General features: G+C 49.0%; 1 protein-coding gene across 1 annotated transcript in view; it reads left to right on the forward strand.

Annotated features, from left to right (window-relative positions):
- Slc7a1 (solute carrier family 7 member 1) overlaps nt 1-25182 on the forward strand; it is a 60029-nt gene that overhangs the window by 3647 nt on the left and 31200 nt on the right. Inside the window, exon 2 of the mRNA XM_036172378.1 lies at nt 23148-23237. The gene's annotated coding sequence lies outside the window, so the exon portion shown is untranslated. The remainder of the gene's footprint in view (nt 1-23147; nt 23238-25182) is intronic.

The following is a 25182-nucleotide window of genomic DNA, read 5'->3' on the forward strand; positions in this document are numbered from 1 at the left end:
CACTTGGTTCTTCAACGTGTGGGTCGAGACCTCTTGGGTCAACCGACCCAGTCACATGTCAAGCAAAAGCCCTTGTGAATTCTTTGAGCAAGGGATGCCTCACTCACTGGTATGAGAGTTTGATGTGATCAGAATTTTAGGAAGTCAGTGTCTAATTTGTCCATGCTTTCATGCCTAGTTGCTAATACCTCTTTGAGTTTGTTGTAGCCAGTGAAGGCAAGGATGTAGTTGCCTGGCCTTTCATAGGTGGTTTATGTAGGGAGGCAGTGTTAGGGAGAGCAACACTCCACACAAATCAAGTTTCTTTTCAGGCCTTCTTGTCCCTTGCTGTCCCGAAGTGAGCGTCTGCAGGGGCATCTTACAGAGTCACTCTGCACAGCTTTGGGGTTTGTGAGAGCCTCGGGGTCTTTGGAGGCGGCTGCTTCCTTTTTCCAGCCAGAAGTCCAGATGTGCTGAGGAGCTGGCATTTTATTCTGAGAAGCCCTGGGAACTTCTGCACTGCGAGAAGATGGACCCAGGCATTTTAGCTTGTCCCCTCTAGGGGAGCTTCACAGTCTGTTTGACCCCGCTGTGGGTATACCATGCTCTCTTTGCCTGTGCCAAGTGGTTTGAGGACGGTATCATCCCTGCTGGATCCAAACCCCAGGAAGGGCCTGTGCCTACAGATATGAGCCAGGTACTAGCAAATAGGAACAGCCAGGGACAAGACTGACTGGAGGTATAGGGACACTAGAAGCATTTCCACTGTCAGGGCCACATGGGTCACTCTCCCAGTGTCTCTGCTGCTGTTTCATCTATCCAAAAAGAGTACAAACAGGAGCAGACGGAGCACTTGGGCACCTGTGCCAACAGGGGCAGGCAATAAAGACAGGAAGAAAAAGAAGCCTGCAAACGCGGGCTGAGAATTCTGCGTAACGTGTGGGTGCCTTTCATATCTGGGAAGTCCAGCTTTGAGTGCTTTAAGGCGCGCTGGCATCCATGTGCCCACAAAAACCCTGCCCTGGGGAACCTGTGAAAATCGTATGCCATTCTGGAGGTCCGGAGTGAGATTTGTAAGCATTTTGTTGGAACACTTGGAGGAGCAAGCCTCCAGCAGGTGCTGGAGCCTGGATGATTGTGGGAGCCTGGATGATTGTGGGAGCCTGGATGATTGTGGGAGCCTGGATGATTGTGGGAGCCTGGATGATTGTGGGAGCCTGGATGATTGTGGGAGCCTGGGTGATTGTGGGAGCCTGGGATTGAAAACCTGCCTGGCGCAGAGGAGAGGCTTCAAAAGTGACCTATCAACTGAACTGCAGGGTTGCTCTCCTCCAGACCTTGCCTGGAGGCCCCTGCCTGGACGGTGTGTTCATTTCTGGCTGGGCTGGTTATCTGTTCTCAACCGGCTTGCAGATAGGACAGAAAGTTCTGCAGAGGTGGGGCTCAGGTGGTGGAAATGATAGCCGAGGGCCTGGCGGGCAGGAGGGGACAGAAACATACAGAAGATGCAAGAGCTTAGTCACCAGAGCGGGCTGACTGAGCTGGGAGGCAAGCGGCCCTCGCCATCGCAGGCAGTCTGCATGGCGGGACGAGTGGCCAGCGGCAGCTTTGCCTCAGTTTCTGCATCTGAAGTCACAGTCTCGTGTGGAGGATTAAAGCCCAGGGTCCGGGGAGGCGCAGGCTGAGTGTACACAGGGTTGAACTTCAGCCTCCAGGACCGTCTCTAGGAATCCCATTCGCCGGGTTGCACATACATGTGTCCTTGCTTTGCTGGTAAAGGAGTAGGTGCCAGTGAACACTCTCAGAGATGTTTCCAGAAGGGCTGGGTGGATGTGAGATGGGCCAAGACTTGTTCCTTCTTCCTCAGGAAATTCTTCACCGAAGAGGGGGATGCCAGGAGCTTTCTAATTAAGAGCAGGCACAGAGAGGATGAACTGAGCTTGGAGACAGATTGTAGGGGTGGACTTGGACTGTCAGAGCCGGTATGGGTGCCAGGTTCCCAGGTCCCCTGCTAGAGGGCCTTACACCAGGGTGCCACTTACAGTAATATCTGGTGTGTGCGTGGTTGGTTAAGTCTCCTGGTAATTGACTTCTGTTTGGCTTTTCAGGTCTTAGAAAGGGTGGCCAGGGAAAGGAGGTCTCAAACATGGGTCCCACCCACCACTACCTCCCCAGGGGTGCTGAACTCTGCCAAGAGGAAGGATTTGGCTCAGAAGCATCAGACTAAACCTTGGCTGTGTTTGCCTGTCACTGAGTTCAAAGCTGTCTGCCGGCTGCAGGATATGGCAGAGGGAAATTTGATGCGAGAAGAGAGGATGTGAAGTTGATCCATAAAGAGCCATGTTAGGGTCCTGTGCCTTCCCAGGGGTCTCCCCACTCACTGTGACAGTGTCCACCAAGTAGACAGGAGTCCCTAATTAAAATGGTGTTCTTTCACCTCCTCATAGGGAAGGAAAAGAAGGAATCACGGTAGGAATTGGGGTACTGTGAAATGGCAGATATTATGTGATTTTTCTTTTTTTAATTTTAGTTTATCTTTATGTGTATGTGTGTGGGGGGATGTGAATGTGCGTGTAGTGCTCTCAGAAGCCAGAAGAGGGCATCAGGGCCCTTGGAGCTGGAGTTGCAGGTGGTTATGAGCTGCCTGACGTGGGTGCTGGAACTGAATTCTATCCTCTTTAAGAACAGTATGTGTTCTTAACTGCTGAGTCATTTCTCCAGCCCCCTTTGTTTTTGTTTTTTAAACAAGGTCTTACTCTCTAGTCCTGGCTGGGCTGGAACTCACTCTGTAGACCAGTCTGGCCTTGAACTCACAGAGGTCTGTCTACCTGTCTCTGCCTCTCATGCGCTAAGATTAAAGTTGTGTACCACACGGCTGTCTCACAAATTTCTTTTCTTTTCTTTTTGCTTTTTTCAAGAGACAAGGTTTATTTTTTTCTACATAACCTTGACTGTCCTGGAACTCACTCTAGACCAGGCTGACCTCTAACTCAGTGATCCGTCTGCCTCTGCCTCTTGAGTGCTGGGATTAAAGGTGTCTGTCATCATGCCTGGCTGTGTCTCACAAATTTCTCTTGTGTTGATTCATTAATTCTCAGGCTTGTCACAGAAGCCTAAGCCTTCTGTTAAATAATTAGAAAAATTTCATTTATTAAAACAAATATGACCAGCAGTGACGCAAATGTTATTTACGTTTTTTTCTCTTATAATCTGGGACGTGTGGTCACTTGTGTAAGATGAGCTGAGCTGGGACTTTCCAGGGACGGCCGTGGATGGCGGCAGTGGTTTTGTTGGGCAGGGGATTGAAGGCTTAGGGTTTGCTCTGTGTTGTTGGTAGTCTGTAAATTTTGCCCCATCCAAGTGTTGGCCTTGAGAAGATCTAACCATGGATTGTTTTGAGAGAAAGCCAGGTTGGTTGATGGTCCCTCTTCCAGGAGCTGAGGTTTAGAATCATCCTCATCCATGATGTATGCCCAGTTTTCATCTGCCTCGGCAGGTGGTTAGGGCTAACAACACAGCCTGTGGCTGTGCTAACAGCAACTCTCTCCTCTCAGAGGAGGGGAAGGGTGGGTCTGTGTCCTGGTGGGTCACAGCCACGTGAGACAATTGCTGTGTGCTTGGAGGTTTTCTTAATTTGGTTCCTACTGCCATGACAAAGACTGACCGAAAGAGCAACTGGGGCGGCCAGGGTTTCTGGGAACTTGCAGTAACAGCCCATTGGGAGGAGTCAGGACAGGGGCTCAGGGCAGAAACCTGAAGGCAGGGATGGAGACAGAGACCATGGAGGAGCACTGCTTACTGGCCTGCTCAGTTTGCTTTCTCTGACAACCCAGGATCACCTACAACAGGGTGGGTCCTTTCATAGTCCTCCTTAGTCAAGATGCCCCCACAGACTTGTCTACATACAGGCTGGTCTGATGGAGGCGTTCTCTCGATTGAGGCTTTTCTTCCTGGAACACTCTGGCTTGTGCTGTGTTGGCAGAAAATCAGGCAGGACAGAGGATGCCGGGATGCCGTGAGGGGTGGTGTGGGGATGCCGCGAAGGTCACCTCTGTTGTCCCCTGCTGTCCACACAGAAGCAATGCCTGCTGGGTATTGATTCGTTTCCCTCTCCTCTGCAGGTGAGGTAGACTCAGTGTGTGTCTACCTGCTGGGCGGTGGTGGCGGTGGTGGTGGTGGCGCATGCCTCTACTCCCAGCACTCAGGAGGGTGTGTCTGCCTAAGGCTCAGCTGCCTTCCCACTGGCCATAGACTGGGAAAGGAGTTCTGGCTCTGGGCCAGAGTCTCTGCTTTGGGATTTGGAAGGGATTCTTGTAGGGGGCTATTTACCTCTGGATTTCCAGTCCTAATCAGGAACTTGTGACATTTCGAGGCTATGGCACCACCATAGAGCACTGTGCAGTGAGGTGAGACTGGGTAATGATGTGTCAGACAAGAACAGTGATGACCATGTGTGGTGGAGAGAGACAGGAAGTCTGGGGTTAGGACGATGACAGAGGTGGCCATCTAGAAGCCTTTCCTTGCCCAACAGGTATGACTGTAAGGGAGGAGAATGGGTCCCCGCGTCCATATTCACATGGTCCACCAGATCTGTGCTGCTCGAAGGAATATTCCAGAAGAACTTCTGCCAATAATCTCTTCATCCCAGCTGTGGAAAGAGGGAGCAGCCACAGGCCTGGCTTTCCACGTCCAACAAAACACCACTGGACACTTATCCAGTCATGGCAGGGCAGGCATTTCCTGGTGTCAGCTTAGCGGCTGCCATGTCCTGTTGTGCCGGGTGTCTCTGGGGGAAGGTTGGAATGTTGGGATAGGCCACAAGAAGTCTGGGTCCCCAGTTATCTCACCAGGGAGGAAGCCTAAGGTTATTTTTCAAAAGTTTATTAGCTAACCGTGCACATCAAATACATACAGCTCCATCAAAGGGAAATGAAAGGTTTTGTTTTTTTTTTTTTACTTTTAATTTATTTTTATTTTTTTGCCTCTGTAAACCCACCCTGCTTGGATTCCGGGGGAAGCATATGGGTAATGAACAGTAGCCAAGCCCAGCTGATGGTCTAGAAGAGATCTGGAAAAGCTGTCTGCAGGAACAGTCTCTGGGTAAACTCCATGGTGGTCTGCGTTTCCTGTCCTCCTGAGTACAGGCTTGCCTTAGAGTAACAGAGAAGGAGGCAAGAAGAGTTGAGGGGACCGGTGTTCTTGTCTGCTACAAGACAGAGCAGTGGGCTAGAATCTGGACAGAATTCCGGAACCTGATAGTAGAGGACTCTGAACAGGGCAGGGCCACTGTCCAGCCCTGGTGAGTCCCCAGGGAACCAAGAGCACTACCCAGTTAAAAGTGCAGGACGAGAACCTGCCTGCGATACTTACTGTTGACTCTCTGGGTGCTCTGCAAGAAGACATCTGTAGTTTCCAGTAGGTTGTTCCCAGTTCGCCCCTGCAGCTGCTCCTTGCTTTTCCTGGACTCGGGGTCAGCTGGGAAGCCGTGTGGCTACCCGGAACTGGACTCTCACTCCAGTGTGGCTCACCATCCTTTACGTTTGCGCAAGCAGTTGTGAGTGAGCTGGCTAAGATGGGTGTCGTTATCTAAAGCAATGGGACCCTTTGGCCCTGAGGTGCGCTCCCAGTTCACAGAAAGTTCACAGGAGGACAGGGAAGGGCATGGAGTCAGATCTGCAGAAATGGGACTTCAGTACAGCTTCTGTTCAATATCTGCTCTCTGGACAGAAATCCGATAAGGGTCGTTTTACAGAAGGGCGAAAGTTCTAGGTTGCAGGCTCCAAAGAAGCCTTTTTCTTTCATTTGGGAATAGCCAGGTGCATCCCTACGAAGGCCAGCTGGACCAAGGCTCAGAGATGTGACCAGGGAGGGTCTCGGAGAGTCATAGGCCAGGGCGAGGCAAGCCCCAGCCTCTCCAAGCAGCTCCAGAAGTCAGTGTTCCTATCAGGCCAGACAGTGTTTTGGAATAAATAAAAAAGCAAATAAGACTTTGCATGGCTGACCACAAGGTAGGGAAAGCGGAAGTGGCCCTGGGTATTGGTCGTTCTCTGGTACACGTGAAGTCTGTCACGAGTGTTTGGACAATGCTATCATGGGACACGCCTGCTTACAAAGGTTGCTTTGTGAGTCTCTTCCCGAAGCAGGACACTTGGCTGGAGTAGACTCCATTTGCCTGGGTAGTATTTCTGATGTTCTTGGCTCCACAGATGCAGGCTGGATGGTGGGGGTTGGCAGGGAAGGACAGGGCAAGCTTGGGTCCCAGCTGTTGTGTGATTTAGAAATGTCCCCTAGGAGGATCCACGTCCTCTTTAGGGTATTTCCTTCTCCTCTATACGTCCTTCATCAAGACGGTACAGCGTCAACCCCAGGGGACATAGCTACGTCGACGTTAGGTTCTCCCAGCAAGGTGCTTTGGTTTCCACGACAGAAGCACTGTAGAAACAGTGCGGTGACCCTGATCTGACAGGGCTAGTAGAGAAGGGCCTGGATGCCAGCCAGGCCACCAGATGGTGTTGCAGGAAAAAAAGCCTGATGCTTAGTCCAGAGCCAAGTCTGCTGGAGGGAAGGTGATCTCTGAGCTCTGGGATCAGGCAGCATCAGCCCACCTGGCTGTAATACACCGTGCACAGTTAGCTGCATCACACCACCAGACTTTTATTTGGATTTTACAGTTGACCTCCGTTGTACCCTGGTTGGATGTAGTGACTCATGACCGTTCCATACTGATGCTTCTATCTATGTAATTGAAGGAAAACATAGCAGTGACTTGACTGGCCAATAGGAAGGTGTGAGGTCACCTTTGGCTTGGCGCAGCTTGGTCAGAAAGAGGACAGAGGTTCTGGTGTCCGAGAGGCAGGGTTGCATCTTTGGCCTTGGTGTGGACTGAACACAGGAGTTTGCTTTTTGGCCTCATCTAGCATCTTTGGGGTCCTGAGGACGGAGGGATTGCTTTCTGGTTCTTAGCACAGTGCCTCAGTACGGTTGCTCATGGTCTTTCTCCCCTTTATTGTGACAGAGTCTCAACTGCGTAGCCCCAGCTGGCCTTGAAGTTGGCATTCAACCTGCCTCAGCCTACCGAGTGCGCTCTCTCTCTCTCTCTCTCTCTCTCTCTCTCTCTCTCTTTTAGTTTAGTTTTGTTTTTCAAGACAGGATTTCTCTGGGTAGTTTTGGTGCCTGTCCTGGATCTCTCTCTGTAGACCAGGCTGGCCTTGAACTCATGGAGATCCGCCTGGCTCTACCTCCTAAATGCTGGGATTAAAGGCGTGCGCCACCACTACCCAGTCCCTTGATTTCATTTTTTTTTTTTTTTAAATACAGGGTCTTTCTGTAGCCCTGGCTGTCCTGGAACCCACTCTGTAGACCAGGCTGGCCTCGAACTCACAGCTCCTAGTGCTGGGAACCAAAGCTGTCTTTTTTTTCTTTTTAAACTGAGAGGTGGGTGTGGTGGCAGGCGGATCTCTGAGTTCCAGGCCAGCCTGGTCTGCATAGTGAAGTCCAGGGTTACACCCTGAGACCCTTTCTCAAAAGAAGAAAAAAACAGAACACCAACAAATGGAAACTATTCTGACCACAGAACAAAGCCGTATCCTCTTCCTGAATCCCTCCTCATCCCTCCCCTCTTCCCTTCCTTCTCTCCACCCTTCCCCCTTTTCCTCGGGTCCTGACCCCTTCTGTTCATCACTGTCTTGACGAGGCATCGCTGGGAATCCTTCCAGCAAAGATCAAGAGATCTTGGCCGCAGGTTGAATAAAAACGTAAGGAAACCTAGGTGTTCTTGATGCTGACTTGGTTGGACACGCCTGCTTCTCCAGCTTAACAACAGTTGCAGCATTTAGACGAAGGGAAGAGGAGCTCTGCCCAGCTTTGCTGTGGGAAGTGGTGGCCAGCTTCTCTCTTCCTCTGTCTGGGAGGCGCTTACACAGGCTCCATCAGGGCGGGCAGGAGTTGATTCGGTCTGTGCTTCGAACAGACATTTGTGATTTCTACTGCCAATAAACCTTCGCACACGCTGGGTGAGGAGTGAAGGATACTAATTCTTACAGGCGTCCTTGGACTTGATAAGGTTTTCTCTCAGGTGTCAGGTTTCAAGGCCCGCCTCTTAAGGAGTACTGGATCTGCTCCTGTGGGTATTACAGCAGCAGATGTTGGTTAAGAACCTGTGATTGTCACCGGGTGAGGTGGTGCATGCCTTTGATCCCAGCATTCGGGAGCCAGAGGCAGGAGGATCTCTATGAGGACGAGGCTAGCCTGGTCTACAAAACAAGTTCCAGGACAGCCAGGGCTGTTACAGAGAAACCCTGTCTGGAGAAACAAACAAACAAACAAACAAACAAACAAACATTTGTGGCTGTCATCTCCACCACCAGATTGCCTAGATCTAGAGTCACCTAGGACACACACCTGGGTGTGTCTGTGAAGGGCATTTCTAGAGAGGTTTGACTGTAGAAGGAAGACAGCCTTGATGTGGATTGCATCGAGTCCTGACTGAATAATAAGGAAAGAAAGAAGGAGCTGGAGAGGTGGCGCAGAGGTTAAGAGCATTGGCTGCTGTTGCCTAGGACCTGGGTTCAGTTCCCAGCACCCACGTGGCAGCTCACAACCACCTGTAACCCTAAGTTCCAGGTGATCCAGCACCCTCTTCTGGCATCCACAGTCACTGTATGCACGTGGTGCACATACATATGTCTCCAGGCAAATCTTGTGAAAAATAAAACTTGAAAATATTTCTAAACATTTTAAAGGCGAGGAGAAGAAAAATAAAACTTGAAAATATTTCTAACCCTTTTAAAGGCGAGGAGGAGAAAGTGGGCTGGCACCAGCATCCATCCCTCTTCACTCAGGACTGCAGACTCTTTGACCTGCTCCTTCCATTCCTGCTATCCTATCTTCCCTGTCATGATGGACTGTGTCCCCCCAAAATCATGTGCCAACAAGCCCTTCATTGTGTGTGTTTTGGGGGAAGGTTGAGAGGAATTCTCTCTGCAGCTCTGGCTGTCCTGGAACTTGCTCTGTAGACCAGGCTGGCCTTGAACTCACAGACCTGCCTGCCTCTGCCTCCGGAGTGCTGGGATTAAAGGTGAGCACCACCACCTGGAAAGCCCTTCAATCTTAAATCAAGTTTGTCAGGTATTTTGAACATCAATGAGAAAAGTAAGTGATCCAGTGCCTTATGGGTCAAGTTCTTAGTTAACAGATGTCTGTCCCTTATTGCCATACTTAATTCCTGGGGGGGTCTGTGGATATCTTGATAACCCAAGAAGTTAGTGTGTACCCATTTTCATAGATCAAGTGAGCTTGCAGGAGTGACCCACTCTGGGCCCCGACTTTGATCCCTTTGAAAAGGAAGCCGCTCTTGGTAAGAACTCTGCTTTCTAGTCCACACTTTGCCCTCACCGTCCATTGTTATTTCTGAAATACCTCATGTGGCTGGCCGCCCTTTTATCCACAGGGCCTTCCCTCCTCTGCTGCAGCTGAAGCAGGCTCCTGCAGGCTCCAGATGGGGCCCTTGTCAAAGAGGGAAGTTGATCACTGGTTGGCCTGGGGAAATGCCTTTGCAGGAGGCAATTGGCATGCAGGCCCGGGAACTGGGCCTTGCAAGGTGGGGTGGGGCCAGAGCGCTCAGCAACATCCATCCTGTGAAAATACTGGGTGCCCAGTTAAATCTGCAGGGGGCGCGTTTTTTGGCATTCCTCCTTCTCCCCCTCTTTCTCTGATTCGATCCAGGCAGGGCCTTGCCAACAGAGGTTAAGTCAAGTCTTCTACCACTCAGTACCCAGTATAACGTTAATAACTTAGAAAACAATTTTTTCTGGCAATACTTAGAACATAATGATGATACATTTGAGGCAGCCTTACATTCAACAGTTACTTACTGTCCACATGAAATTTATCCTATGTTTGATTTGGCATCTTCATGCTCAGCCGAGATCAAGATGGGCTGTGCTTGGCTCCAGACTTACGGAGAAGGGTGAGGGTGAGGGACTTATGGAAGGCGAATGGGGTAGGATACCCCGTCTACCTCTGGACTCTTCCAGATGTCTCTGTTCTCCTCGCTAGAACCGTGCTTCCTCCATTGGCTCTTCAAATGTGGGTCCATGCCCATCTGCTGGCAGGGTTCGTGCCTCCTGGAGCGCCCTGCCTGACAATGCTTGGTTCTTGGTGAACCCAAACCTCTAGTTTTCAATTCAGAGTCTCACATCCCAAACCGGGTGCTAGATATTTTCACTCGCCCTCTGCACCGGACACCGGCATTGCGGCAACACATTTTGTTTCATTTGACAGAGTCTCATTAACTAGCCCACGCTTTAGCCTCCTGAGTGCTGGGATTAGAGGCCTAGCTTGATCTAAGGGTATTTCAACTTTAATTTAGGACATAGTACTTTCTTTTATCAGAAATATAACATTGCCAATGAGGTTTTTTTGTTTTTTTTGTTGTTGTTGTTTGTTTGTTTTGTTTTTTTTGAGACAGGCTTTCTCTGTGTAGTTTTGGTGCCTGTCCTGGAACTCACTCTGTAGCCCAGGCTGGCCTCAAACTCAAGGAGATCCACCTGGCTCTGCCTCCCAAGTGCTGGGATTAAAGGCATGTGCCGCTGCCGCCGCCGCCGCCGCCACCACCACCACCACCACCACCACCACCACCACCACCACACAGGCAGAGCAGTGGCGCCAATGAGTTCCTAAGGAAAACATTTTCCCAAGTGAACTTTAGCTGAAGTCTTCAAGTTTTTAGAGCACAGATAAGTCCTTGTCTGCCAGCTGTCCATAGTGAAATGATCCATGAGAGAAGGTTATTGGCAACCACACTGATTAAACCCATTAAAAGGTTTTTTGTTGAACTCACTCTGTAGACCAGGCTGGTCTCAAACTCCTAGATATCCACTGCCCCTGCCTTTTCGAGTATGGGGCTTAAAGGCGTGCACCACCACTGTCCAGCTCAATCAAACCTTTTGAGACTTTTATTAATGGCCAGACCAAGAATGGATTCATACTCTGGAAAGTCTTGGTGCCCAAGCTCCGGGGGTACAGTGTTTTAAAAGACAGAATAAAAATTACATCAGTGCCTGAGCAGGTAGTGGGGTCGGGGGTTGGGGGTGGAATTGGGGTATTTACATTAGTGAGGAATTTACAGTTGCCTAGTAATATCTGCTTTCCTCGCAAGGCTCAGCAACATCTTCCAGACACTGCATAACCTCTGTGGACCATGGTCCAGGGCATGGCCCATCCCAGAAGTGTTGCCAAGGTGAATGTCTCTGTCAGGGGTGGAAGGCTGAGAATCGACCAGTCAGGCACACAATAGCGTTTGGTACAGGATGGCATCGCCTTAGTAATTTCAGTAGCAGATGCCTGTGATGGACTTAGGCTTTGCCAATATTGCCCTTTGTTCCATTTTAGTCCTTCAGAGTCCTGTGAAAAATGTGTCGTGTACTGTCCCACATGGAGCAGGCGTCTGCCTACTGGGTTTGTTGCTTTCTGGGGGTGGCGAAGGCTCATGTTGCTAACTGTGGGTGGCTTTGACCTCTTCATCACTCTCTAGATTATAACCCAGCACCGAGGGTGCCCTGGGAGGAGTCCATATGGCAGAGCCACACAGGTCTTACTTAGGTGTTGCCTCAGCTCAAAACTGGTCCTTCCTTGGCTGGCCTGGAACTTGCAAAGTAAACCAGGCTGGCCTTGAACTCAGAGATCTGCCTGCCTCTCCCTCCCGAGTGCTGGGATTGAAGGTCTGTGCTAGCAAGTGCTGCAAATTTGGTTATTTCTGAATCCAAATTTAGAATCCCTACAGCCATCCAGACTAGAGATGTGAGGGATTAACCTTTGACTCATCACTGTTTTCTGTGCCTCACACACAATAACCGATCACATGTGATTGCCGCTATTCGGCACACGGGCTTTGTACCTCTTAGGCTTCTCTTACTGTAGGTGAGGAAAATCTGGTAATTACATCTTGGGCAAAACAACCTGGCTCTTCTTGTGGGGACCCCAGGACCTAGCTAGGCTGGCCCACTGGGATAGGGGTGACGGGGTAGATCTGGTGCCAGACGGCACAAGTGCCATGCTTGGTCTGTCGCCTTATGCCTGGGTCCCAGCATATCACAGCCTCAGGGCTGGGCACCTTGCTGGCTGTTGGCCACCTGGCATCTTTCCCTGGGGACATTTTCCTTTGGCTTTTCCTTTGAAGAGGTTTCTGAAGCCAGATTGTCCCACGTAAAGGTCACAAAAAAAAGAGATGATACGTTTGACAGAAGTGTAAGTTAAAAGGCAGGAAGTGAGATGGCTTCATACAATTAGAATGGAGAGGATGGGTTAAAAAAATGGGTCCTTGAAATTTATCTTTAATTCTTTAGTCATTTTTCTTTAGAGTCATAAAGCAGGATGCGGAAAACAAACATTTCTATTCAATGTATACACACTTTGGCAAAACAAATAATAGGGCTTTGTGAACATCCAGACCTCCTGGACAGAGGGAGGTAGCTTCTTAGCTGCCCACCCCACCCCTCTGCGTGTGCCCCAAGTTCAGACAGAAAGAATGGCCTCATGGTGGAGCAGAGCCCAGACACTTTGTGTTTTTTTATGAATATGAGGTGTGTGTGAATGTGGGGGCCAGAGGTAAATGTTGGCTGTCTTCCTCAACTGCTCTCTACCCTGTTATTTTGTGAGATGGGGTCGCACTGTGTAGCCCTGCCTGGCCTGGAACTCTAATGTAAACCAGGCTGGCCTCAAACTCAGAGCTCTGCTTGCCTCTGCCTCCCCGGTGCTGGGACTAAAGGTGTGCGCCGCCATGCCTGGCTCCACCAATGTGTCAAGACAAGTTATCTTCACTGAACTTGGGGCTCACTAATCCAGCTAGGCTACCTGACCAGTGAGCTCCAGGGATCCTCCTGCCTCTGCCTTCAGCTCCATCATTGGCTTTTTATGAGTTGGGAATTGAACTCAGTTCCACATACTTGTGTGACAAGCTGAGATTCACAGTGTCCTCCTTGAGCACAGACAAAGCTTTTGTAGAGACTGGCCACCCCAGTGTTTAAATATATTAAAATGAAATTTTGGACCAGGCTGGCCTCATTCATAGAGGTCCTTCTTCCTCTGTCTACAAGAGGAATGCCCGAGTTAAAGGCATGTGACACCATGCTTGGTGAAATTTTATTAAAATTGAAGAAAATTATTTTATGTGTCTGGGTGTTTTGCCTGCATGTATGCCTGTGTACCACATGTGTGCAGTGCGCCCAGACACCAGAGAGGGTGTCAGATCCCCTGGAACAGGAGTTACAGGTGGTTGTGAGCCGCCATGTGTGTGTATCAAGAGCTCCTGCAGAATGCGGCAGCGGGTTTGATTCCAGAGTGGTGGCACCTAACTTTGATCTGCCTTTTGTGACTGCCGCCTTTTCGTGTGTTCGTACCTTCTGTTTGAAGTACGTAAATCTTATCTGAGTGTTTCCTAAGGGTTCAAAGCCTATGCAAAACTCGGTTGTCTTGAGGTGTCCCTTAACTGAGAATTTGCACTGGCGTTGTCTCTTTGGGGAGTTTAGGTAAGAGATTTTGGTATACAGAAATCGACTTGCTAAAGGTGTGAATTGTAGGACAATCTAAAAGCCTTTTGCTAAGCTATAGTCAGCCAGTTCACCAGTGGCTGGAAAGCTAAAAAATAAAATCATCCTTAGAGTGCCTCCATGTCCTCTTTTCACAGACCCTGGTGAACCCACACTGATACGACAGTGTGGGTGCTGGGGACTGAACCAGTCCTCTGCAAGAGAAGCCGCTTCTGTTTACCACTAGACCTATCTCTCCAATCCCAGAACCTGATTTTTTAATTTTTTTTTCTGCAGCTGAGGATCGAACCCAGGGCCTTGCGCTTGCTAGGCAAGCACTCTACCACTGAGCTAAATGCTAAATCCCCAATCCCCCCCCTTTTTTTAAGATTTATTTTGTTTATTATGTATACAGTGTTCTGCCTGCATGTGTGCCTGCAGGCCAGAAGAGGGCACCAGATCTCATTACGGATGGTTGTGGTTGCTGGGAATTGAACTCAGGACCTCTGGAAGAGCAGTCAGTGCTCTTAACCACTGAGCTATCCCTCTGGTTCCCTCAAGGTGCTCTTCCTTGTCAGCTCCTAGAGCAGATCAGAGTTAGTATGATTTCTTTAAGCACTCTGAGAATTATTCTGTCTTCAAGGTGTCTTTTAAGCAAGCATTTTTGTTGTAATAGATTGTTCAATTCCAAAGCAAATTAGAAAGTAGGCTTTCAAATGTCCAGCATACTATGGACTCAGTTTTCTGTGAGCTAGCTGGCTCTCACACCAGATGAGTCCAGTGTCTGACTTACAGTAATTTGGATATCAGTTTCTGTTTGTTTTATTTTTCCCCCGAGACAGTTTCTCTGTGTAGCTTTGCGCCTTTTCTGGAACTCACTCTGTAGCCCAGGCTGGCCTCGAACTCACAGAGATCCGCCTGGCTCTGCCTCCCGAGTGCTGGGATTACAGGCGTGCGCCACCACCGCCTGGCTGGATATCAGTTTTATTAGAGTTATCCATAGATCTGAGAATGTCTAAATGGTGACAAAGGTCAGACTCCTTTAAAGGGGACACAGGTGAGTGTGTGCGCGGCACACGGACTGTTGGGGGATGGATTAGCTTGTTTTCTGCTCCTTCCAGACCCCACGTTCCTTATTTCTTGTGCACCTTGTTGGGACCCCTTCTCTCAATCTTCAACAGGCAGGAATTCGGAATGCCCGGCCACCTGTCCCCTCCAGGGACAAGGAGTGTCTCCTGTGGCGAGGGAGGGCTGAGGCACGGGGTTCTGCTCTGAGCGCTCATCCCACATCCTTTCTGTGCACCGAGGATTTGCAGCAGCCAGCTAGCAATTTAGCCCCAGGAGGACAAATTACTCACAGGTCTATAAAAGCACAGCAATTCCAAGGCCGAGGCTTGTCAGTGCTAGCCCGGTTCCCGTGCAAGGGCTTTGTTTTTTCTCACCTGTGGGCTCCAGGCTACATCCCAGACTCATTTGTCTTTAGGAGCGGTTCCAGACTCGTCTGTAGGAAGGAAGAGGTGGCTGGTACCACCCACAAAGAGTTGTTCCCATCAACTCCACATATCCCGTAGTATCGCAGGAAGTCACCTGGCAGGTATGCCTTGGCGGCAGAAAGGCCGTGCTGGTGCCGTTTGTGAGCATCCTGCACATGTTGTTGGGGATGTGTCCCCCAGCTTGCCTCCACCTTCCTGAGCTGAGCATGCCTTCAAAGCTTTGCTCTCAAACTTTAAAAAAAAAAATCTTCCTCATGATTGCTTCTTAAAGTCTTCCCATTTCCTCAGGTCCTGGACCACACACACAGTCACCCTAAGTAGAGTGGTTCCCACTCTGCCCTCAATTTGGAGCTGAAAGCCTAGAAACTGTGTTTATGGCCTTATTTAGCAAGTGGCCTAGCCTTCCTTCATCTTTTTCTGTGAGCTGACACTGCTCTAATGAAGCCTTGAGCTGAGAAGGGGTTTTAGATTCCCACTGTAACAGCCCAAGCTGCTGTGTGCAGGCTGGGTGTGTTCGTTAAGCAGGAGGTCATTTCACGGTCCTAACACTCAGAGCAGAATGGCCAATTCCACGTAACAAATAGCCCCCGTGAGTGTGGTGGAGAGCGTTTACCCACTGCAGCTGGAGTCCGCCTTTTGATCTGGAGGGGCAGGGATAAGAGTTTAGACTCAAACCAGAACTGAAGCATGTAGAGGAGAAGCTGCTTGTAAGAGCTTCACCCTGTTTCCCGTTGGTGGTGGGATGGATCACTCTTAGCCACTCTGTTTTGTTTTTTTTTTCCATCAGCATTTTAAAATGTCATTTACGTGTTATGATATTCATCGGTTTGAGCAAAACTTGGTGCTTGTCAGTGAATAAAAAGGCTTATCCACCCATCACCATGATTTCCAGAATTTCCACTACTCACCCCTACATAACCTGTTCATTTGCTCCTCACTCCTTCCTCCTTGGCTCCCCCAGTTCCTGGAAAGCACTAATTTCTTTCTGTCTGGATTCCAAACGTTTCTTACACATGGACCAACCCAACGTATCTACAATCGCTTCTTTCACTTAGCGTGGTGTTGTCCAAGCCTGTCCATGTTTTTGCATGGGTCAGTACTTCATAACTGTGTATGGATGAATGAATGATGGGCCACAACATGGAACATTTGGATTGTTTCCAACTTTTGGTTATTATAAATTTTGGGGTGTATAGTTGTGAATGGAGTTGCTGAGGCATCAGCCAAGCCTGAGTTAAACTTCTGTTTAGCTGTTTCAGTCTTTTTAGGTGTGTGTTGGGGTCCCAGCAGGCCATGAGGCTTGCAGGGAAATGGTGCATGTGGAGTGAAGAATGGGTCAGCATCACTTTAGCAGGCACTGGGTCAAATCTTCCAGAGTAGGACCTCCTGGGCTTATTTTTCTTACATGTTGAAGCATAGTAAAACTTTTGGGAAAGTCTCCACAATCATCACAACAAAGCTTCAAGAATGGCTACACTGAAACTCCCTTGCCAAGTAGCAAAGCACCTGTGACCTTTACAATAAGAATGAGTTCTATTGGCTGGTGAACAGCACTCAGGGTAAGGGCCTAGGGAGGAAGGATTTGTAATAAACGTGAGGACCAGTGCTCAGGGTAAGGGCCTAGGGAGGAAGGATTTGTAATAAACGTGAGGACCAGTGCTCAGGGTAAGGGCCTAGGGAGGAAGCATTTGTAATAAACACGAGGACAGATTCTTCTGATGGAGGATGCAAAGTACCTGTGACCTCTCTCAGAACACTGGTTATAGTCACAGAGAGACAGAGCTCAAGAGAAGGGCCTAAATAATGTCCAGGATTTTGGGGTATTGGGAGGGCTGGCTCCATAGAATAGTGACGGGGCTTCGGTTCCTTCCCGTGATGAGAACAGGCCTGCGTGTTTAACAGGTCTGGTTCCTCCAGTGCCGGTCTCTAAGCTGTGCCTCCTACACGTGGGAGTTTTCTGTTCTGTTCTCGATTTATCGGTACTTTCAAATCACAGTTAGAAGGCACAAAATACGAAACAATGTAACCATTTTGAAGTCAGTAGCATTGAGTAGTTCTTAAGGTATTTTGTTTGTTTTTGTTTGTTTGAGACAGGGTCTCTACCTAGCCGTGTCCTGGAACTCACTATGTAGACCAGGCTGGCCTTGAACTCTGCCTTCAGAGTTGCTGGGGTTTGAGATGCGCCACCGCACCCAGCACATTCATAGTGTTGTAACCATCGCCACCACAATCCTCTTCAGTTTTTATTTTTACTTTAGAATAACCATCATCATCAATATTATCAATATTATTGTCTACTAGTAGTAGTGTAGTGCTGGACTGCAACCCGGGCCTTTATACCTGTTTGGCAAGGTGAGGCAAGATGCACCCAGGCATGGTAAGGTGCCCAGCAAGGCTCAGGGGGAATGGCAAGACCAGATGCACTGTGAGGCTCAGGAAGGGGCGTGGCAAGGCCCGGAAGGATGCTCTAGGCAAGTGCTAGGCATTTCCAGGGGTGGTTCTGGGAAGGGAGATGGCAAGCGGTCGGCCTGCATCCTGCCGGGAGGTCCACCGAGCATGTCCCTAGGCCACAGTCCTTCCCAGGCACCACTCCAGGGCACCTGTTTGTGCAAAGAAGTCCTGTTTTTATCCGGTTAACTTGCTATTGATCTGCTCGGGCCCTGGCAGTTGGCATTAGTGGAAAGTGATTGCTGAGCTGTGGGAGAGCAAGAGGTGTGGAGGTCAAAGTGTGCCTTTGTCTTTAGGGGAAGCCCCAGAAAGTTTGAAGATGTCCTTAAGAGTAGCTCAGACCCTCCAGGGCATGGCCCTGCCCTCAACACTCTGCTGAGAGACACGTGCTCTCCCCAGTCGGGCCTTTTGAGATGCTCCATCCAGGGAAGTCCTGACCACTCTGGCTTGGATCTTCGGATCTACCATTAACTCTCCCATGTCTCTTTCTTTACCTATTTGGGCATTTTTGAGATAGGGTCTTGCACTGTAGCCCAGACTGTCCTCAAACTCTTCATCCTCCTGTCTCGGACTCCTGAGTGCTGGGAATGTAGTGTGAGTTACAAAGCCTGGTTTTCCAGGCTTCCTTTCCTTTTTCTGATCATTTTATCAATAATCTGCAGTGTGTGTATTGTGTTTGTGTGTGTGCCCTGCAGTGTGTGTATTGTATGTGCGTGCCCTGCAGTGTGTGTATTGTGTGTGTGTGTGTGCCCTGCAGTGTGTGTATTGTTTGTGCGTGCCCTGCAGTGTGTGTATGGTGTTTGTGTGTGTGCCCTGCAGTGTGTGTATTGTATGTGCGTGCCCTGCAGTGTGTGTTTTTGTATTTGTGTATACAAGAGTAGCTTTTTGGGGCTGGAGAGATGGCTCAGGTTAAGAGCACTGGCTGCTCTTTCAGGGGACTTTGATTCTCAGCACCTAATGACAGTTCACAGCCATCTGTAACTCCAGATCCGTGGGATTCAACGCCCTCTTCTGGCCTCTGTGGGCACATACACGCACATAGGCAAACCCCCATACACATGGAACTTAAAACAAGATGAAGAAAACCCTCAGCAGCAGCACCAAGAGCAGCTCTCCTCTCTTTATACCCCGACTTCTGCCAGGGCTGTATTTTACAGACCGGCAGACAGGCATGTTGCATGTCCAAATTCAAGGTGGGTGCCACTGTCCCCTCGAGCACATCATTAATAAGATAATTCCTTATCTTAAAAGACAAATTGTGTGATTAAGAGTGGATCATCCACCCATCAAACAATTCTTCACTGCATTTATCTGGGTAGCTCATCAGCTACTGGGCAGAGATCTCCATACATGTGGAGGGTGAGCACCCAGGGCTGAAGGGCAGAATGAGATGCAGAGAAAGTGTTTGTGGACCCATGCATTTATTCCAAGAAGTCCCCCAAGAACGCATTTATTAAATTAAAAACATATTTAGCAGATGTATAAGCCATCTCTGTCTATCATCAGTGAGACGACAGTCTAGACCATTACAGAGTCTCGCCGCATAGCTCAGGCTGACTTCTGCTGTCTGTCTATCTATCTATCTATCTATCTATCTATCTATCTATCAATCAATCAATCATCTGTTGTGACAGGATCCCACAGTGTAACGGGCTGGTCTTGAACCCGAGGCCCCTGCTGCAGTGTCCCTGGTACCGCGCTTACAGCCGTGCATTGGCGCTCCTTGCTTTTTAAACAGTTCTTTGTGCTCTGGAGGAGGGAGGCTCTGGGGCTGAGAACGCCATGTCTGAGCTCACTCCGCCTCTCTGGTCATCAGGGCTTGGTACCAGCGTTCTCTCAGAAACGTTGTCTCCTCCTCCTCCCGTCACATCACACTGTCTGCAGGGAGGGTTGTTCTGGTGCCTGTTCAATGATGTCACACACCCACAGGGCCTTAGGGTAGGGCCTGGAGCATGGGTTAATATATGGGCTACCTTATTACTGTTGTCAGTGGGCCATCACTGCTTTGGAGGGCTTTACTCTCGAGGCACTAGATGCAGAATTAAGAGGCCATGGAGAGAGCATGCCAGTGTGGTGAGGGAAGTGACTGAGAGAAGTGTCAGTGTGTCTGTCCTCTCATGCCTCCCCACACTGTGCCCTGGCTCTCTCTTCCTCTTTCTCACTGGTTTTGGTTCTCATCAGCTTTTCCTTTTAGAGTCTGAATGTTGCTGTTTTAGGTGGCCAGTCGGTTCCTTCACGCTTAGAGTTTATAGATTTTATTTTCTTAATTGTTAGGTGTTAAGTTTGTGCTCATTGGCCAGGAAAGCAGCTAAGCTGTCTGTTCCCTTCCAAGTAAAGATGGTTGCCTTGTAAACACTCAGATACTTTGTCCTGATGAGAGACCTAAAAAACTTTTAGAAAGAAGGATGTGTGTGTGTGAGCTTGTTTGAGTTTATATACACCATGTGGATGTAGTACCAGCGGAAACCAGAAGAGGGCAGAAGATCATCTGAAACTGGAGATACAGGTGGTTGTAAGTCACCATGTGGGTGTTGGGAATTGAACCTAGGTCCTCTGCAAGAGCAGCCAGTACTCTTAACCTCTGAGCCATTTCTCCAGCTCTATAAGAGGACAAGACCCCATGGGGTCTGGACTTCAAAGTGGAGTCACTTATACCTTCTGTGAGCCTCTGTTCGTCTATGACAGGAACCACAGGTGCCCAGCCAGGAACACTACTAGGGAGCCACCTATATGGCTTGCAGGGCAGAGAGGGTACCAGCAGTTTTTCTCTCCAGACCTTGCCCCCTGTCTACAGGACAGCAGCCTCACTCCTGAGCTGGCACCTCCGTCCACACTACATCTTTCTTGCTTTTGTGTGCTTGCTCTGTCTCTCACAGTTTGGGGACATCCGCGTTTCTCACAGGATGTAGCGATGGGGTCTTGGATTCTTGGGACTACATGCTCATTTGCAGATCTCATTGTGCTTCTTGGTCCTGGCATCTAAGTGGTGGAGCAGCCTCCAACCCACTTGATTAGATGTATAGCATCTCACTCTCCAGGTACACACCAGGAGGCGTGGCTTCTCCGCCTCCTGTTGAGGATACGTTGGCTGGAACTGCCCTGTCCATTGCAGGTTGCTTAGGAACGTTCTTGGCCTCTATCTGCTGTTATCCGTCAGTGTGGCAATTGAAGATGTCTCTAGACATTGCCAGATGTACCATGGGGGCAAGATCCACTCTTCCCAGTCCCATATCGTCAATTCTCAGTCATCGTTTGATTTTTTTTCCCAGTGTAAGACTCTCCCTCACTGGCCTTCTTCAGTGTTCAGCAGTGAAGGGCAGTGGAGCCTCCGTCTCCAGGGTTTTATGTCTTGAAGGATGTGTGAATCATCAAATTTTGAGCCAAGTGGTACAGAATGGGCTGGGAATATGTAATTGTTGAAGGACTCAGGTTAGGGTCTATATCCAGCCATTCTTTGTTGACCATGCTGCCTTTTGACTTTGTAAATTTTACTGGCTGGCTTCCTGGGCTGGCTCAGCCAGCTTTCTTCCACAGTCTGGGCACACCTGCCTGTGGAGAGGTAGCTTACGGAGACAGAAGCACAGGACAAACAAAACTCTCCATTCACGGCTAAGACGTCGAAAGAAAGAAGAATGGGCATGCCCTCAGGGGCCCAGCTTCCTCCCCTCCCCTCCCCCAGGCTCATCTCTCAAAGGTTCCACTACCCCTCAATAGCCTGCAGGCTGAAGAACAAGCCTTTACCCTATGCGCCTCAGGGGAACATTTAAGATGGAGACTATAGCATAATGTTTCAAGACTGGCAAGCTGAAGGACGGAGGGGATTCTCCTAGATTCTGTGATGCAGCAAACCCTTTCAGAATGGCCACTTCGGGGAAGGAAGGTTTTAAGGTCAGTGAGGACCAGAATGAGACAAGGCAGGATCGCTGCTCTCACGGACTTGGAGCTACTGTGCTGTCTTCTCAGGATCAAGCCCGTCCACACTCCAGTGTGGAGGGAGGGGCTCATGCACCCTCACACTCCTAACTGAGGAGCTATGGACAGTTGATGGCTTTGGGGGAGGGACAGTCACTTTCACTAAGGGTAGGACCCCTCCTGTGTCAGCCACACTCTAGAGCAGTGGTTCTCCACCTTCCTAATGCTGTGGCCCTTTAATACAGTGCCTCATGTTGTGGTGACCCCCAACCATAACATTATTTTCGTTGCTACTTCATGACTGTAATTTTGCTACTGTTATGAATTGTAATGTAAATATCTGTGTTTTCTGCTGGACTTAGGTGACCCCTGTGAAAGGGTCATTCGCCCCCAAAAGGGTTGGAGGTCAGTGGGTTGAGAACTGCTGTTCAAGTGGGTGGTTCCACTCCCAGGAGTATATGGGGAGCACAAAATTGATGGATTATTAAAAAAAAAAAAAAGACACAAGGTTGGAGGGTCAGGAGGGTTGTGGTTCTGGGAAGAGTTAGGGGTAAATATGATCAAAATACATCGTATGGAATTCTCAAGGCATTTTACAAGAAAAGGAATGGGCCCTGAACATGCTTGTCAGCATAGCCTCAAAATGGCCAGCGGTCACTAGTTCCCCAGTACATGTGCTGCAGGCTCCGGATGCGTTCACTGAGTCCAGTCTGCACTACCTGGGGAGGTCTGACTGCTTTTGACTTATAAGTTGGGCAGGGTGATATGCTTGCTAATACTTTCAGTACATATTTATCCTGGGTGGGCCAGGTGTCCACTCTTGCTAGAACACGGCTTCATGTGCATGGTCACGAGTTCACAAGCCTTCTCCTCCCTGGAGGCCTTGGAGGATGGTGTTGAACGCTGGATGCTTTGCTATGGGATAATTGATGCTGAATTCTTTGTGTATTAGGTGTGTGGTATTTTTATTGTTCTGCTTTTAACAAAGGAATTTGCAAGTTTGCAAAATCAGAATGAGTCGGTTGGAGCATTTCTTGGATTAGAAAAGCGGTCCTAATGAATTTATTCACTATGCATTCCAGGCCGCTAATCTTAATAGGTTCGTCCTGGATTATTCCACAGCATGCGTTTTCTTTCCCTTCAATTTAGCATTAATTGTTTGATATACTATAGCAGAAAAATGTGACGGGGGGCCTCCTGAGCAGCTATTTAAGACTCGCCCCCTCTGCTCCTTCTCCTTTCTTCTCCAGTCCTGGGGACCGACCCAGGACTATTTTGCATGCCAGGCAAGCGCCATCTCAGAGATCTACACTCAGAGGCCATAGTCACCTTGCTTAGATGGGGGCATTATGTTTCTTTGGCATATGACACCAAACTCCATGTGCAGTCGTTGGTGGGCTCTGAAATCAATCATGGGGACTTTTAAATACTGAAACACGTGGGTGTTTGCACTTTGGCTGGCTCTCTGACTCCTGTCGTTACTCTTTCACGGATACATGCAGCTCCTTCCTGAGCTGGCATGTTTCAGTATGCCATTAAAAAGGAAAATCGTGAGGCTGGAGAGATGGCTTCCAAGCACTGGGTGCTCTTGCAGAGGACATAGAGTGACTCACAGCCATCCATGACACCTCCCATGCCTAGCGTCCACGGGTGGACTTCTTCAGTTGTGGTGCCCGGATGAGCGCAGCAGGGCTGACAGGAACCCTTGCTTCCCTCACAGCCTCGGTCTGGAGGCTCTGGTGCCTAGACTGAGCTGTGTGTGTGTGACAATCCTTTCTTTGCCTTGCAGGAGCCTAAAACTACCACAGACTCTGCTGTGACGTGTTGTCGCCCAGGCTCCAGTCATCCTCAGAGAAAAGGTCCGAGTATCTTACTCCAGGTACTGTCCTTGGCACCCCGGAACATGAACATTTTTGCAGTGAAATGTATCGTTCATTTCAACCCAACCTAACTGATAACTATAGTCCTGTCTTAATGCATTTGGACATAGAACCCAGGGCCTTGCCTGTGCTGGAGAAGCATTTGACCTCTGAACCTTGCACCCAGCCCCATCTTATATTTAAAATTCCCAACACTTTTTCAGACTTGAGAGTTTTGAGTGGGGTGGGGGTGGGTGGGTGTGGGGGCTTGGTAGGGGTTGGTGAGGAGTGGGGAGGTCAAAGTTGGCCAGAGAGACTGCCTTGCTTTTCTTTTTAAATAAAAGTAGCTCACCTGAAAAATATGTTTGGGTTCTGCATAGAAAACAGGGTGCTACTGAAACTATACTTCAAAAGTCGATTGCTCAAATCAAGTGTGGTGGCACACGCCTTGAGTCCCAACACTCAGTAGGCAGAAGCAAGTGGATCTTTGTGAGTTGGAGGCCAGCTTGGTCTGAATATCGAGTTACAGGACAGCCAGGGCTACATAGAGATCCTGCCCCCACCCCATAATTAATTAATTAATTAAAATACAAATAGTTGTGGTGAAAAAATCTTCTGCTCTATCTACTTTCTATTAAATTACAAAGATTCACTGGGTTGTGGAGATTTCATTGTTTTTATTGTTGTGTTATCATCTGAAAACGCTGACAGGTAAAGCTTTCAGTGTGGACAGAGGGCACACAGAGGGTAAGGAGGAGTGTGTGTGTGTGTGTGTGTGTGTGTGTGTGTGTGTGTGTGTATACACAATGAATCTCACTCACACATTCTTACAGGCATTTATGGCCATTCACAGCCTTCATTCTGTCTGCCTATATTAAGAATGTCCACATAATCAGGTTCAGCAGACCACAGGAGTCCTTAATCAGAAGGCATTTGTGGGAGACATGTCACATGTGTCACATGTGAGTGACTGTGCCTCAGAGCCTTCCTGGGAGGATTAAGAAGGGAGGAGGAAGGGGCCAGGGAGTGTGGATCTGTAGGGAGGATTAGGCTATAAGCAGTACCTGTTGATAAAGCTGCTGTAACCTTATTAATAATGTCTTCCTATCATTATTCCTTGATAATAATTCCCTTATAATAAGGCCTTCCTGTCTTGGCCAGGCATGTTTATGTCTCCATCTTCACTGAGAACAGGAAGCTTCATGTTGTCATTCCTGAATGGGGGGGGGGGGGGGACATGTAGTATACAGTAGGTACTCAATGAATATTTGTCGTGCGAGTCAGCTACCGTCTTCTCTCCACGTAAGAGGTCTGGGGGAGTGTAGGGCTCATCTTTTGAAGGTTCTGAAATCCTGGAATGATGACGGCCCAGGGTGGAGACCGTTTTTGGAGAGAGGGCCTTATATAGCCCTAGATGGCCTGAAGCTCCATATATAGACAGATTGGACTCAAAGATCCACTGGTCTCTGCCTCTCAAAAGCTGAGATTAAAGGTGTGTGCCACAATATGCCTGAAACATTTTCAGTGTTACTATAGGTAGTGGGGTTTTTTTTAATTTTAATTTAATATTTTTTGTCAGTGTCATATATATATTTATAATGAATTGTGACCTATTTTCTCATGGTGTAGGGACTGATTGGGCAGAGCTGCTGGCCAGGCTGGGTGAGGCAGCTCAGCTTAGAGATCTCCTGTAGCTTGTTGTCAAGGGAGCTATCCCAGCATAGTGGCTTGTTGTCAAGGGAGCTATCCCAGCATGGTGGCTTGCTGGGACAGACCAGTACAAAGGGGCTGTGAACAAAATAGGGCCCTGTGTAACTGACCCGGAATGACAGCATCACTGTGGGTCTAAAGGTCTCTGAGTTCCAAGGCTGCTTCAGCCCTTCAAGTGGGACTGTGGAGAGCCCATCCGGCTGTGCTAACGTATCTGGAGGATTCACACACAGCCTTATGGGAGAGCATGGCGGC

This window comes from Onychomys torridus, chromosome 22 (genome assembly GCF_903995425.1).
Source record: "Onychomys torridus chromosome 22, mOncTor1.1, whole genome shotgun sequence".
NCBI classification, from domain to species: domain Eukaryota; kingdom Metazoa; phylum Chordata; class Mammalia; order Rodentia; family Cricetidae; genus Onychomys; species Onychomys torridus.